A 15,914-nucleotide genomic window follows, 5' to 3' on the forward strand; every position below is an offset into this window, starting at 1 on the left:
GAAAGAAATAAACTGTATTCAATTAGGAAAACAGGAAGTCAAATCGTCCCTATTTGCAGATGACATGATTGTATATTTAGAAAACTGCACCGTCTCAGCCCAAAATGGCCTTCAGCTGATAAGCAACTTCAGCAAAGTCTCAGGATACAAAACCAATGTGCAAAAATCACAAGCATTCCTATACACCAATAACAGACAAACAGAGGGCCAAATCATGAGTGAAGTCCCATTCACAACTGCTACAAAGAGAATAAAATACCTAGGAATCCAACTTACAAGGGAGGTGAAGGACCTCTTCGAGGAGAAATACAAACCACTGCTGAAAGAAATAAAAGAGAACACAAACAAATGGAAGAATATTCCATGCTCATGGATAAAAAGAATCAATATCATGAAAATGGCCATACTGTCCAAGGTAATTTATAGATTCAATGCCATCTCCATCAAGCTCCCAATGACTTTTTTCACAGAATTGGAAAAAACTACTCTCAAGTTCATATGGAACCAAAAAAGAGCCCTCATAGCCAAGATAATCGTAAGCAAAAAGAACAAAGCTGGAGGCATCACACTACCTGACTTCAAACTATACTACAATGCTACAGTAACCAAAACAGCATGGTACTGATACCAAAACAGATATATAGACCAATGGCATAGAACAGAGGCCTCAGAAATAACACAACACATCTACAACCACCTGTTCTTTGACAAACCTGACAAAAACAAGCAATGGGGTAAGGATTCCCTATTTAATAAATGGTACTGGGAAAACTGGCTAGCCATATGTAGAAAGCTGAAACTGGATCCCTTTCTTATACCTTATACAAAAATTAGCTCAAGATGGATTAAAGTCTTAAATGTAAGACCTAAAACGATAAAAACCCTAGAAAAAAACCTAGGCAATACCATTCAGGACATAGGCATGGGCAAAGACTTCATGACTAAAACACCAAAAGCAATGGCAACAAAAGCCAAAATAGACAAATGGAATCTAATTAAACTAAAGAGCTTCTGCAGGGCAAAAGAAACTATCATAAGAGTGAACAGGCAACCTACAGAATGGGAGAAAATTTTTGCAATCCACCCATCTGACAAAGGGCTAATAACCAGAATCTACAAAGAACATAAACAAATTTTCAAGAAAAAAACAACCCCATTGAAAAGTGGGCAAAGTATTTGAACAGACACTTCTCAAAAGAAGACATTTATGAAGCCTACAGACACATGAAAAAGTGCTCATCATCACTGGTCACCAGAGAAATGCAAATCAAAACCACCATGAGATACCATCTCATGCCAGTTAGAATGGTGATCATTAAAAAGTCAGTGAACAACAGATGCTGGAGAGGATGTGCAGAAATAGGAACTGTTTTACACTGTTGGTGGGACTGTAAATTAGTTCAACCATTGTGGAAGACAGTGTGGCAATTCCTCAAGGATCTAGAACTAGAAATACCATTTGACCCAGCGATCACATTCCTGGGTATATACCCAAAGGATTATAAATCATGCTACTATAAAGACACATGCACACATATGTTTATTGTGGCACTATTAACAATAGCAAAGACTTGGAACCAACCGAAATGTCCATTAATGATAGACTGGATGAAGAAAATGTGGCACATATACACCGTAGAATACTATGCAATTGTAAAAAAGGATGTGTTCATGTCCTTTGCAGGGACATGGATGAAGCTGGAAACCATAATTCTCAGCAAACTATCACAAGATAAAACCAAAGAAAACCAAACACCACATGTTCTCACTCATAGGTGGGAATTGAACAGTAAGAACACATGGACACAGGGTGGGGAAAATCACACACTGGGGCCCATCGGGGGTGGGGGGGTGGTTGGAGGAGGGATAGCATTTGGAGAAATCCCTAATGTAAATGATGAGTTGATTGGGTACAGCAAGCCAACATGGCACATGTATACCTATGTAACAAACCTGCACGTTGTGTGCATGTACCCTAGAACTTAAAGTATAATTTTAAAAATTTAAAAAGAAAATATTAGCAACATATACTTATATCCAAAGTATATACAGAAACTAACTCCATTAAGAAAATGGACAAATGATTTCAGCAGACACTTCACAAACCAAGATATCAAATGCTAAATCAGCACCTGCCAAAGTGATCAGCATCTTTAGTCATTATGGATTAGCACTGTAAACCCATTAGAATGGCTTAAAATTTTAATGACTGACCCATACCAAGAAATACCAAGGATGTGGAGCAACTAGAGTTTTTATTCGCTGTTCTTAGTTATGGTACAACCAATTTGGAAAACAGATTGTCAATTTCTTATAACTTTAAACATGTCCTTACTTTTATATCCCAGCCATATCACTCCTAGGTATTTACTCAAGGAAAATGAGAATGTGAATCACAAAAAGACTTTTGCAAAAATGCTCATAACAGATTTATTAAAAGAGTCTAAATTGGATAAAACACAGATGTTCAACAGCAGATGAACAGATAAACAAATTGTGATATATTCGTATAATGAAATACTTTTCAACCTTAGAGGAGAATAAACTATTGTTACACACAGCATAAAGGAATCTTAAAAAAAGGTATGCTGAGCAAAAGAAGACAACAAAATACGTAGTGGGTATATAATTCCATATATAGTCTATAATAATTCTATATATAATTCTATATTAGGCAGCATTAATTCTGAATGACAGGAAACCTATTAGTGGTTGCCTGGAACTTGAAGAGGTGGGTGACTGCAGAGATATCCAACAGAACATTCTGGAGTAATGGAAATTTTCTGTATTTGAATATAGTGATAGTGACATGCCTTCATACTTTGGTCATCTCATAGAACTATACTCTTAGCATAATGCATTTTAGTATATATAAATTATATCAGAATAAGGTTAAATTTCAGTATGTACGTATCAATTTTTGGAAATATTTCTGAAGCTACTATTTGTTTTCAATTTATCAAAAAATTAATGTGATTGAAGAACAGTTTAATTTTTAAACATGTAAATAGAATGGATAGCTGCATAAAGCAGAGATTTGCTGCCCAATAACCACTAGTCACAAGTGGCTATCAAGCCCTTGAAATGTGGCTATGCTGGATTGAGATGTGCTGTAAATGTGAAAATAAACACTACATTTTGAAAACATAGTATGAAAAATGATTTTAAATATCTGAATACTTTATATTGATTGCACATTGAAATATTTTTGATATATTAGGTAAAATAAAATATATTATGCTCAGAATAGTAATACATAGTCAATATGTCATATTCAACTTATTACATGTTTTAAGTATATTATGTCATCTATTTCCTTTAAGATTGCAATTTTGTTTTTATTTTTATACATTTAGGGGATACAAGTGCATTTTTTTACATAGATCTATTGTGTAATGAAGTCTGGGCTTTTAATTTAACTGTAACCTAAATATTGTACATTATACCCAATACAATAATAGATAAATATAATGATAATATATTTAAAATATACCCAATAGTATATTATACCCAATATAATGATACATATCCAATAATATACCCAAAAATAATATAACCAATAATAATATACTCAATATAATAATAAATATTCCCAATAAAGGAATGAGTTAATTTCTCTTCCCTTACCCCTCTTCCACTGTTTCGCTTTTTGGAGTCTTCAATGTCTATTATTACACTCTGTAGGTCCATGTGTATCTATTGTTTAGCCTCCACTTATAAGTGAGAACATACAGTATTTCACTTTCTGTTTCTGAGTTACTTCACTTAAGATTATAGCCTTCATTTCCATCCATGTTGTAGCAAAAGACATGATTTTCTTCTTTTTTATGACTGAGTAGTATTCCATTGTGTGTATATGCCACTTTTTAAAATCTGATCATTTCTTGGTGGACTATTAGGTTGATATCACAACTTTGCTATTGTGAATAATGCTGTGATAAACGTATGAGTGCAGGTGACTTTTTTATATAATAATTTTTTTTCCTTTGGGTAGATACCCAGTAGTGGGATTGATAAATCAAATGGTTAAGTCTATCTTTAGTTGTTTGAGAGATCTCCATACTGTAGTCCATAGAGGTTGTGCTAATTTACATTCCAATCAACAGTACGTAAGTGTTTCCTTTTCTCCACATCTTGGCCAATATCTGTTGTTTTTTTGGCTTTTTAATGATAGTCCCTGAGACTGATGTAAGATGGTATCTCATTGTGGTTTTAACTTGCATTTCTCTGATAAAAAGTGATATTGAACATTTTCTCACATGTTTGCTGGCCACTTTTATATCTTCTTTTGAAAAATGTCTGTTCTCATCCTTTGCTCACTTTATAATGGAATTATTTGTTGTTGTTGAGTTCCTTGTAGATTCTGGATATTAGCCCTTTGTGAGATGCACAGTATGCAAATATTTTTTCCCATTTGGTAGATTGTCTGTTTACCGTATTCATTATTTCTTTTGTGGTGCAAAAGCTTTTAAGTTTAATTAAGCTTCATTTGTCTATTTTTTGTTTTTGTTTTTGTTTTTGATGCCCTTGTTTTGAGATCTTCAATTCTTTGCCTAGTCCAATAACCAGAAAAGTTTTTCTTAGGTTTTCCTCTAGGATTTTTACAGTTTCAGGTCTTACATTTAAGTCTTCTATCCATTTTGAGTTAGTTTTTGTATATGATGAGAGATAGGTGTCCAGTTATATTATTCTGCCTAAGGATATCCAATTTTTCCCAGCACCATTTATTGAAAATGGTGTCCTTTTCCCGAGGTATATTTGTGTCAACTTTGTTGAAGATTGGTTGGTTGTGGGAGGTGGCTTTATTTCTGGGTTCTCTATTCTGTTCCATTGATCTAGATGTCTATTTTTATATAGGTACCATGCTATTTTGATTACCATAGCCTTGTCATAAAATTTGAAGTCAGGTAATGTGATGGCTCTAGCTTTCTACTTTGTGCTTAGGATTGCTTTGGCTGTTTCTTGGTTCCATATGAATTTTAGAATTATTTTCTCTAATTCTGGGAAAAATTACATTGCTAGTTTGATAGGGACTGCATCAAGTCTGCAGATTGCTTTGGGCAGGATGGTCATTTTAATGATATTGATTCTTTTGTTCCATAACATGAGATGTTTTTCCATTCATTTGTGTTATCTACAAATACACTCATGGGTATTTTGTAATTCTCCCTATAGAGATTTTTCACCTTGATTAAATGTATTATTAGGTATTTAATTTTTTTGAAGCTATTGTAAATAGGGTTGAATTCTTGATTTGCTTCTCATTATTGGTGTATAGAAATGCTACCGATTTTTGTACATTGATTTTTGAGTCCTGAAACTTTACTGAAGTCATTTAGCAAATCTAGAAGTCTTTTGGAGGAGTCTTTAGGGCTTTCTAGGTGTAAGATCATATCACCAGTGAACAGAGATAACTTGACTTTTTCTTTTTCAGTATAGGTGTCTTTTATTATTTTCTCTTGCCTGATTGTTCTGGATAGGACTTGCAGTATCATTTTGAACAGGAATGGTAAAAGTGGGCATCTTTGTCTTACTCCAGTTATTGGGGGAAGGCTTTTAACTTTTCTCATTCATTGTGATGTTGACTGTTGATTTGTCTGTCATATGTGGTTTTTATTATTTTGAGGTACGCTCCTTCAATGCTTAATTAGTTGAGGGTTTTTTATATTGAATGCTTTTTACGCGTCTATTGAGATGATCATATAGTTTTTCTTTTGAATTCTCTTTATGTGATGAATCACATTTACTTACTTGCATATGTTGAACTATCCTTGTATCCCTGGAATAAAGCCCACTTGATCATGGCATATTATCTTTTTGATGTGCTGTTTAATTTAGCTTCTTAGTTAGTATCTTTGTTGAGGATTTTTGCATCTATGTTCCTCAGGGATATCAGCCTGTAGTTTTCTTTTTATGTTGTGTCCTTACTCAACTTTGGTATTGAGGCAATATTGTCCTTGTAGAATGAGTTAAGAAGGATTCTCTCCTCTTCAACTTTTTGAAACCATTTCATTAGGATTGATACCAGTTCTCCTTTGTACACATGGTAGGATTTGGCTGTAAATTTGGTCCTGAGCTTTTTTCTTTTGGGAGACTTTTTTATTATTATTACTGATTCAATTTAAGTTACTGATCTCTTTAGGAGTTCTGCTTACTCCTTGTTCAATCTTGAGAGTGTCTATGTTTCCAGTTTATCCATTTCCTGTAGATTTTCTAGTTTGTGCATTTAGAGAAGCTCATAGTAGTCTCCGATAATCTTTTTTATTTCTGTGCTATCAGTTGTAATGTCACCTCTATTGTTTCTGATTGTGCTTATTTGAATCTTCTTTGTTTCTTGGTTAATCTAGCTAGTGGCCTATCAATTTTATATATCTTTTTCTTGATCCTTTGTATTTCTTTTTGATCTCAATGTTACTTACTTTTGATTTGATCTTTGTTATTTCCATTCTTCTAGCTTTGGGTTCTGTTTGTTCTTACTATTCCAGTTCCTTCAGGTGCAATGTTTCATTGTTAACTTGAGATCTTTTTCTACTTTTTTGATGTACTCATTTAACCTTATAAACTTTCCTCATACTGCTTTTCCATATACCAAAGGCTGTATCTCTATTTTCATCTGGGTTTATCCAAAGATTATTTAGGGACAAGCTTTACAGTTGCATGTAGTTTTGAGAGTTCCTCCTGATATTCATTTCTAGTTTTATTCCACTGTTGTGAAAGAAGATGTTTGATATGATTTTGACTTTTAAAAATTTATTGAAACTTGCCTTGTAGCCTTGCATAGGGTCCATTTTAAAGAATATCTTATCTGCTGATGAGAAAAAGACATATTCTGTGGTGTAGGTTACAATGTTATGTAAATGCTGTTAGGTCTACTTAGTCTAGAGTCCAATTTAAGTCCAGAGTTTCTTTGTTGCTTTTCTGCTTTGATGATCTGTCTGATGCTGTCAGTTGAGTGCTGAAGTCTCCTGCTCTTATTGCATTGCCAGGATTGTTATGCTGGTTTATTCTCATCTAGAGAAGCTGTCACTTATTTTTGAATTTACTTTCATTTGGATGAGACTTTTTCCTGAGGTTATGACTATAATATATGATAAATGGGGTCATTGGAGTTTGCTTTTGAGTGCTTTCTGGGGCCATGACTTTGTTAAATTCCTTGGTTATAGACAGCCTTAGTTTGGTGCTTTTCTCGAATGTTAGTTACAGTAGAAGTGCACTGGGCTTGTGAGGAGGCTCTCAGCTTACTGCAGGGATGGGGAGGTGGAGGTCTCAAAAAGCTTATCTTGCTCCCAAGCATTATACACTGGCCTCAGCAATTTCGTTTTGTTTTGTTTTGTTTTTTTTGACAGAATCTTGCTCTGTTGCCAGGATGGAGTGCAGTGGCGCGATCTCGGCTCACTGCAACCTCTGCCTCCTGGGTACAAGTGATTCTCCTGCCTCAGCCTCCTGAGTAGCTGGGACTACAGGCACGTGCCACCACACCCAGCTAATTTTTGTATTTTTTAGTAGAGATGGGGTTTCACCATGTTGGCTAGGATGGTCTCAATCTCTTGACTCCGTGATCTGCCCACCTGGGCCTCCCAAAGTGCTGGGTTTACAGGTGTGAGCCACCACGCCCGGATGCAAATTTTGTATTGGGTAATGCAGTTCTACTGCAGGCCGGTAGGTGGTGATTGCAGGTGACAGACAGCTGTGGAAGAGGCTCATGGGTATAAGCCTGATCTTTGTTTACTTGGGGGAGCTCTCTGTTGCCTCATGCCATAGGCTTGTCTGTGGAATGCCCTGTGTCCTGAGTTCCCTGCTCACCCTCAGGATGGGAGACGAAGCTCGGTTATACATCAGTGAGGAGCATAAGCACCATCCCTGTGGAGGGTGGCAGGGGGAGTTCCTGGAGAAATGAGCTGAGGTCTCTGTTTGTGGGGACATGGCTATACCAACTCCACATCATGGGAAGGCAGGAACGCCATTGGCTTCCCTATCACACCCCTGTCCTGGGGCTCGCATCTTTCAGTTCAGACAGCCACTGCAGTATATCTCTAGGACACAATGTACCTGAGAGCCACAGAACGCGCCTGTCCCCAAGCTGTGTCAAAATGGCTTCAAGATGGAGTCTCTTCCTTCAGCCCCAAAGACAGCTCTGTGGCTCACTTGTTCTATGCTGCAGAGACGCTGCTGCTCCATGTAGAGAGGAGAAAGGCCCCTACTTTTCTGCAAAAATAGGCCTAGTAGGCCCATTGCCAAAAGGGGTGCTGCCACCCGCCTAACAGCCCTGGAATGGCCCTCTTCAGAGACACAACTCTGCCCATCCTGTGTAAGCAGCCACAGCTGTGTTATCCTCAGTGTGCATGGAGAAGGGAGGAGTCTCCTTCTCCATTACTGTGCCTAAGCACTGGTGCCACCTGGCCCCTTGGGTGAAACCACACTTCTTCACTCATATCTCTGCTGGAAGGAATACAATCACATCCAGTCCACAGTGGGGAACTCTCAGCCCAAGAGAGCAGGCACTCTGATTTCCTTTGAACCAAGGGGCGCTTCCTTTGCACCCTGCACTCTATCTTCCAATAGGAGCATCACACCACAAGGACCAGACCACCAGTAATTTCACAGCTCCCCTGGGTCCAGCTGACCCCGTGTGGTTGCTGGAATACAAATGGGCACTAGAGAGTGTTTCAGGGATTTGGTAATGTGGACACACAAAGGCTGAGATTCCCTGGGCAAGACAACTTTCCACAATGTGTGTGCACCCAGTATGATGCCTACTGCTTCAGCTCGGATGTAGGGGAAGGGTGGATGATCCTGTGAGAGCTGGCTGTGTAGTGCATTGCCCTCCAAATATTTCCCAGATTACCTCCTACACCAGTGCCTGGGCTCACAAGGGTAAAGGAGCCTTCTGACAGTTTGGAGACCAGCAGTCTGCCACAGGGGTGAGGGGGAGCCAAGGACACTGCTATCTAGCCTTTCCACAGGACTCTAGGTGCCTCGGGATTCAATCTCTGTCACACCCTTGCTTCCTTCTTTTTTCTGTGTCCTGTTTTCTTCCTGTGAGCACTCTCCCCTTAATCTATTTGAGTTGTGATTATTCACCTGTAACTTTGGTTCTTTCTGAAGAGAACTGGCCTCTGATGTCTCTAGTCAGTCATCTTGAAAAAAAGGGGGTGCATTTTTATATTTTATTTAGATTGCATTTTTAACCCAGGAACTATTTATACATTTAGAAAAAGGCAAATAATCTCACCAAGAATACAGCTGCATCATTTCTAAACGCACTTTCTTTGAGTAGCTTCTGAAATATTTGTGGAAATTATTTTCTAAAGTAGTGCCTCCTAAAGAGTTTGGAAATGATCAAGGCCTTGAGAGATTTTGCATAGAATGTAAAATTGTTAGAAAATGTGTTTAGGAAATGTTGGATTAAACAGCACTTAACAGATTTCTAAACAACATGTATTTCAGTAATTTTATCAAGCTAATGTGCGTTGTAAATCTTCAGAGAAGGGTTCTTAAAATATTCTTGTTTCCCCTTGACATAATCAAAAGAGTCATACTCAAGATTTTGTGCAATAAAATATGATGTCTCTACAAAAAAAAGCCATCTTTGAGCTATTTTGGAATAGATGCCTCATACATATATGCTGAAATGCAAACTCAGAAGGTCTAGCACTACTTTTATAATGACTTGGATGAATATTATCCATTGACTTGATTACATTCTTATGCTTTTTTTCCTGCTTAGATTTTTCTCCAAATGTCAAAACAGCTTTGTAAGAAATAAGAGGAATGGAGAATGACTTCAAGTTTATTGTGTGCCTTCTGATTTCAGATGTTTGCTTCTACCCAGACGCAGTTTTTAATTTCTGAGATTAGATATTATCTCTGAATAAGAATTTTAAATATCATTTTTACATTTACTCAATTTATAAATTACACAAGAAAATTAACTTTTTCTAAATAATGATATTTCCATTTATATCAGATATTTCTATGAACTGTTGATGAGAAATTAATTTCTAAATAACCTTACAATTAAGGTATAGCCTTAGAAGAGAGTTTGAAAAACATGTTTCCATGATACTAATGTATTACTAGTAAAATTGCATTACTATGTAAGTAGAATTATAACTAATAAAAACATAAGTAATATACATAAATTATGATTTGAAAATAGGTCGGGCGTGCGGCTCATGCCTGTAATCCCAGCACTTTGGGAGGCCGAGGCAGGCAGATCACGAGGTCAGGAGATCGAGACCATCCTGGCTAACACGGTGAAACCTTGTCTCTACTAAAAATACAAAAATTTAGCCAGGCGTGGTGGTGGGCGCCTGTAGTCCCAGCTACTTGGGAGGCTGAGGCAGGAGAATTGCATGAACCTGGGAGGGGGAGCTTGCAGTGAGCCGAGATCAGGCCACTGCACTCCCACCTGGGTGACAGAGGGAGACACTGTCTCACAAAAAAAAAAAAAAAAAAAAAAAATCATGCTCAATACATATGCAACTAGAGTTATTTACATATAATAATTCAAACATAAGAATTGTCATAGATTTTATCAGAATTAGGCAATCTGTAGAGCTCAGAAAAAGAATACAATTGCTAACCTTATTATGAATTAATTTAATTCCAAACTACCATTCAACTGATTAGATCATAAAGTAGCATAGGCCTCCTGCTGTGTAGGTGTTTGCAAAAACACAGCAACCCCAAATATCTAGTAATGGGAATGGTGCTGAGAGTAAATTGTTGATAATTTTGTTATGACACTAACTAGTTGAGAGCTATTGATGTCTTAGAAATCTCTTTATATTGGCAAAATTTTATTCTATCTTGAAAGATACATAAGACAACATTCATCTATGATTTGTCTCTAGAATGGCTATGTGTGATAAGCTAGTTTCATCATATAGAGTGTAAGTAATTTACAATTCCAGAAAGTATACTTGATAAACTCCAAGAGGAAGTATTTAACTTAATAATTCTAGGCTTCCAGTCAAATGAATCCTTTTAAACTAATGCTTTGTTCTTTTATTTCATATTTGCCCTACTTCCTTTTCAAAACATGCCTCTTAATAATAAATTTGCTTAAGAAATAACTTCAAACTTTTAATAACATATGATATAAGGGACTACCTAGCTTCTCTGTGAGATTTTTTTTCCTGATTTCAACATTAAGAAGTTATGTTTTTACCTATTTTTCTGAGTGCACTTATTAATGTGTGAAAGTCCTTTAAATTCTGTTTCTGATTATTTCACTTTAGAAGGAAAGGAATGCAAATAACAATCTAGGTATAAAATATTTTTTATTATCATTTCAGTTTGGAAATGAGACACATACTAAATATTGAGATATCAATATGTCTTGGTAATGTGTTATATAGTTAGAATTAATTTAATACTGGGTAGAATTTCCTGTTTACAATAATGTTTTGCTATTTAAGAATTCCTAAATTTATCTTTAAGTCTTCTAAGAAATTTAACTAATAATTTAGTTTGCACAGACATACAGATACACACAGTTTGCTCCTCTGAGTGTGCTTTCAGAGTAAAGAAGCCAAAGGGAAGTCTGTCTCTACCCCTGCTGTCTTAACAGCATTGAAGACGTGAATCAATGGGGCAGTGCCTTACCATGACAGGAGAGGCACAGCACTCCAAAAGAGCTAGCTCTGGTTTGGGGGATGGAGCGGCTATCGTATGCAAGATGTAAATGTTTATGGTGAAAAGCAATCCAACTTAATCACTGCAAAGCCAGATTTGAAAATGAGGTTCCAGAAGGGGAGAAGTCATACTCCAAGACATGCCATCAACATAACATTGCTAATATATTGTTTTCCACAGGTCACAGTTCTAAGGAACATTACAATCAATTTTGATTACCTGTTGTCTTGAGGTCAAGTGAGCAAGAATAAAACAAACAGAAGTGTGCTCATACTTTTATCATTTCCTTCTGTACCCAACTGTGCACTAATGTTTGTTAGGAGTTTAGCACTGAGAGCTCAATTTGATTGGCCTACAAAACGGCTTGAAGAAGAGGGCAATAAACTGCTTCACCTGGTCCCATTCCTGTAATCAATGCATGAGCCTTCTAGAGTAATTTATTTATTCAGTTAAAGAATCTGTCATCTCCTGCCAAATAAGTTCACATATTTGTTTACCTGTCAGTACTTCCTCAGTGTTTGATTGTTTGCTTGATATTTATGTTGGTATGTGCCTTTGTTTGAGTAAAAATTTCATAAAATTTTTCTGGTTAGCTCTCTGGGTCTGGTATTTCAATAGAGTGTATTATATTCTATTCTCCTGGGAGCTGATATTTATAAGATCTGAGGCCTATGTAGAAATAAGTTTTTGTAGAAGAACCCTGAAATATGGGGTCCCCCTTAAACACCTGTTGAAGAACTTAAATTTATACATTCGTTTTATTTTTAAAGAAACAGTAGCTGCATGTTTTTCCAAGCAATAAAGTACACCTTGTACATTTTTGTACAGCAGGTTTAAGTATGCAGAATGAAATATTATCAATAGCATACATAAAATATATATAATTTGTATATCTACATTAGTGCAGCAAAATTATGTAGTCACACAATACTTCCAAAATTGCTAATTTTATTTCAATGTTATATGATATTATCATATAACAATCAAAGCAGCTATTAGGTTGGTGCAAAACTTATTGTAGTTTTTGCCATTAAAAGTAATTTTCCTTTATTCTCTTTTATGCTTACATTACTGTCTTTTCTTAGACTTCAATACTTTAAACAGACATATAACTTTTATTCAAATACAATTTCTTTGTTATAACTTTAACAAAAGTTATAAGTAGGCAAATTAACATTTGACTTGACCTCCAACTATTACTAATTCAAGTTTCCCTCTTGCTGGTTAGTATTGCTTAAGATAAATCATGACACTTAAAGGATTCTGAAAAGTTTTCCTTATTGAGAGTTGAATTAGTCATAATTACACATATAGAGAAAATTATATGGAAAATCTATTGTATAATGAGGGGCTGAGATTAATGGCTAAAACTACAGTTAATGACATTTACCCTAGGATTTTTAGCGTAACTAAAAGCAATCTAAGAGAATGTGTTGCTATTTTAAAATGTGAACTGGCATATGGAGAGATTCAATCTGGGTTAAAAGGAAAATAAATAGATTGAAAGAGAAAAACTGAGGTACAGGAGAGTTATTGCACATTCAGTATTTGATTTAATCCCATATTGAGTTCCATATGTTCACTTGAGAGGCACAGAGAGCCAAGAATATAAAATACCTTTTTTTCCCACTAATTACTTAGGCATGGTTTTCAAAGCAGAAGCTCTTTTGCCCACCAATTTTAATCAGAATATTGACATTTATTTTTTTTGGAAATTTCCATCATCTTCTAATAACTGAATATTTAGAGTATAACATTTTGTTCTAACCAGTGAAGCTATTAGAAAAATTTTATGAAACCCTTCAACCTCAAAGAACTTGCAATTTCAATAAATAATTGACTCATTTTATATATTTAAAGCAAGGTGAGTATTGCCGTTTATTAGAAAACTATAAAAGTGATTCAAGTCAACATTTTAGTGCTCGATGGGTATAAAATAATTGTTATACAGATGCTAATAAAAGTGAGTAGGAATAAATTCCCTTTTTTTCTTTTCTTTCTTTCTTTTCCTTCCTTCCCTTCCCTTCCCTCCCTCCCTCCCTCCCTCCCTCCCCCCTTCCTTCCTCCCTCCCTCCTCCTCCCTTCCTTCCTTCCTTCCCTTCCTCCTCCCTTCCTTCCTTCCTTCCTTCCTTCTTCCTTTCTTCCTTTCTTTCTTTCTTTCTTTCTTTCTTTCTTTCTTTCTTTCTTTCTTTCTTCTTTCTTTCTTTCTTTCGAGTCTCGCTCTGTCGCCCAGGCTGGAGTGCAGTGGCACAATCTCCACTCACCGCAAGCTCTGCCTCCCGGGTTCAAGCCATTCTCCTGCCTCAGCCTCCCGAGCAGCTTGGACTACAGGCTCCTGCCACCACGCTGGGCTAATTTTTTGTATTTTTAGTAGAGATGGGATTTCACTGTGTTAGCCAGGATGGTTTTAATCTCCTGACCTCATGATCTGCCAGCCTTGGCCTCCCAAAGTGTTGGGATTACAGGCATGAGCCACAGCGCCCAGCCCCTTTTACTTAATTATGCTGATTTCAATTAAATATTTTCTGTTATAAGAAGGTTTTTTGAAAAGCAACAGGGCAGCCCACATATTGAGGACTTAAAAGAAACAGCAGAAGCTTATATATGAGGATCAAGCAGGGGAGCTAATAAAAACTTCAATATATTTGCCTTAGTTCATTTGTTTACTATTTTAGAAAAGAATAATATAGAAATAATTCTGGACTTGTTATTTACAGAGACATGTGTTTTTACTGGAGAAAAATAAAAAAAAATCTATATTTCCCCAAAATGCATATAGTATGTATTTTTACTGGAGAAAAATAAAAAAATCTATATTTCCCAAAAATGCATATAATATCACAATGCTAGGCAGAATTCCTATATTTTTTTCTTTCTGGCATGATTGCCTTCTTCCCACCCACTCCTGATACCCCTGTTTTTGAAGATAGTTCCATTGTTCTATTTCCTCAATAATCCAAAGGCACAATCTTAGCATTATTTTATGTACCATTAGCTTAATACTTACTAGAAAATATTAAATGGGCACATGTATTGCAAGCTATGCAGGACACTATAGAGGTTCCAGACATAGAATAAGTTCCCGGTGTCGTGAGATTGATAAATCAAGAAAAAGAGAAAAGGCTAAAAGCTGATTAAAGCACACAGGCCAATAATTAGAAAAATAACAATTTTTCTAACTCAGGGTTTTCCTAATTATTTACTTAGATTTCATGGCTTTACCTTTTTTTCATTTTTAAAGAGAGTTGGTCATACAGTTTTAGTGTGTCTTCTGACTTCAGAATAAAGTGATGGCATATATTTTAAAATAAGTAAAGCATAAAAAACCAGTATTTCCTGAATGTTTGTGCAAAGAAGTGAATATCTCAGTTCATCATGAGAGACATAAACTAGTATTTGAGTGCCTTCTATGTGTCAAGCATCAGCTAGATATTTTCACTTACATTATCTTATGAGGTACCCACAGGAATCCTAGGAGAAAGTGTTTTAATAACCTTGTAAAAAGTAATGGATAACGCCTTTTTTGGAGTGAAGTCTAAATGGGTTATTTTTAAAAGAATGATATAAAAGTTTTTGTTCCTGAAGAGATCTTTCAAGAGGTTATTTTGGAATTCCATTTTTTTCTACCTGAGATAATATGTAAAAATATTCAAATATTATCTTTAGCCTTCTACTGAAGATACTTTTCTTTTTTATTCCAAATGTTCAGATCCCATGAGTGCTTTTTATAGCCAAACTTCATGAGGACTACTTCGGGTTTCTTAAAAGCAAGGAGGTGATATTATCTTTTTCATTACCTCGTCTTGGGGAGAAAGACTGGGTCAGGGTGATAAACAGTAGGTAATTCTTCATCTCATTGAGACATCTAGGATTATTCTTGTTTCCCCTATTGTTTAATAAAAATAATAAAATTGTAAGCAAGTACAATTATTGCACAAAGCTGTCACAGGCATTCGAAATGATGACATGTTGAAAAGGAACAGAAAGAATCTTATTGTATACTGCTTGGGAAACAATAGTTAAAAGTTACTAGTTCCACAATTTTCAAGGAACAGAATTGATTGTAAGGTGGGAAATATTTTTTAAGCCCTAATTTGTAAACGGGTATTTTATTTTTTATACAGGTAGTTATTAATATTCCTACACACCACCCAACTTAATTAAGGCTTAGTCACATCATGAGGTATGACTGAGGTGACAAGATGGAATCAAATTAAGACATATAACAATTTCATTTTTCTTTTTTACTGTAAGACTGACACCCATGAGTAAGA

The 15,914-nt window shown here is 35.8% G+C and overlaps 1 long non-coding RNA gene across 1 annotated transcript in view; it reads right to left on the reverse strand.

Annotated features, from left to right (window-relative positions):
• Positions 1 to 15,526, reverse strand: part of LOC115835885 — a 36,108-nt gene extending 20,582 nt beyond the window's left edge. Inside the window, exon 1 of the long non-coding RNA XR_004030843.1 lies at positions 15,438 to 15,526. This is a non-coding gene — a long non-coding RNA (uncharacterized LOC115835885). The remainder of the gene's footprint in view (positions 1 to 15,437) is intronic.
• Between the last annotated feature and the right edge of the window lie 388 nt (positions 15,527 to 15,914).

The sequence above is a fragment of the Nomascus leucogenys genome, chromosome 7b (genome assembly GCF_006542625.1).
Source record: "Nomascus leucogenys isolate Asia chromosome 7b, Asia_NLE_v1, whole genome shotgun sequence".
In the NCBI taxonomy this organism is placed as follows: domain Eukaryota; kingdom Metazoa; phylum Chordata; class Mammalia; order Primates; family Hylobatidae; genus Nomascus; species Nomascus leucogenys.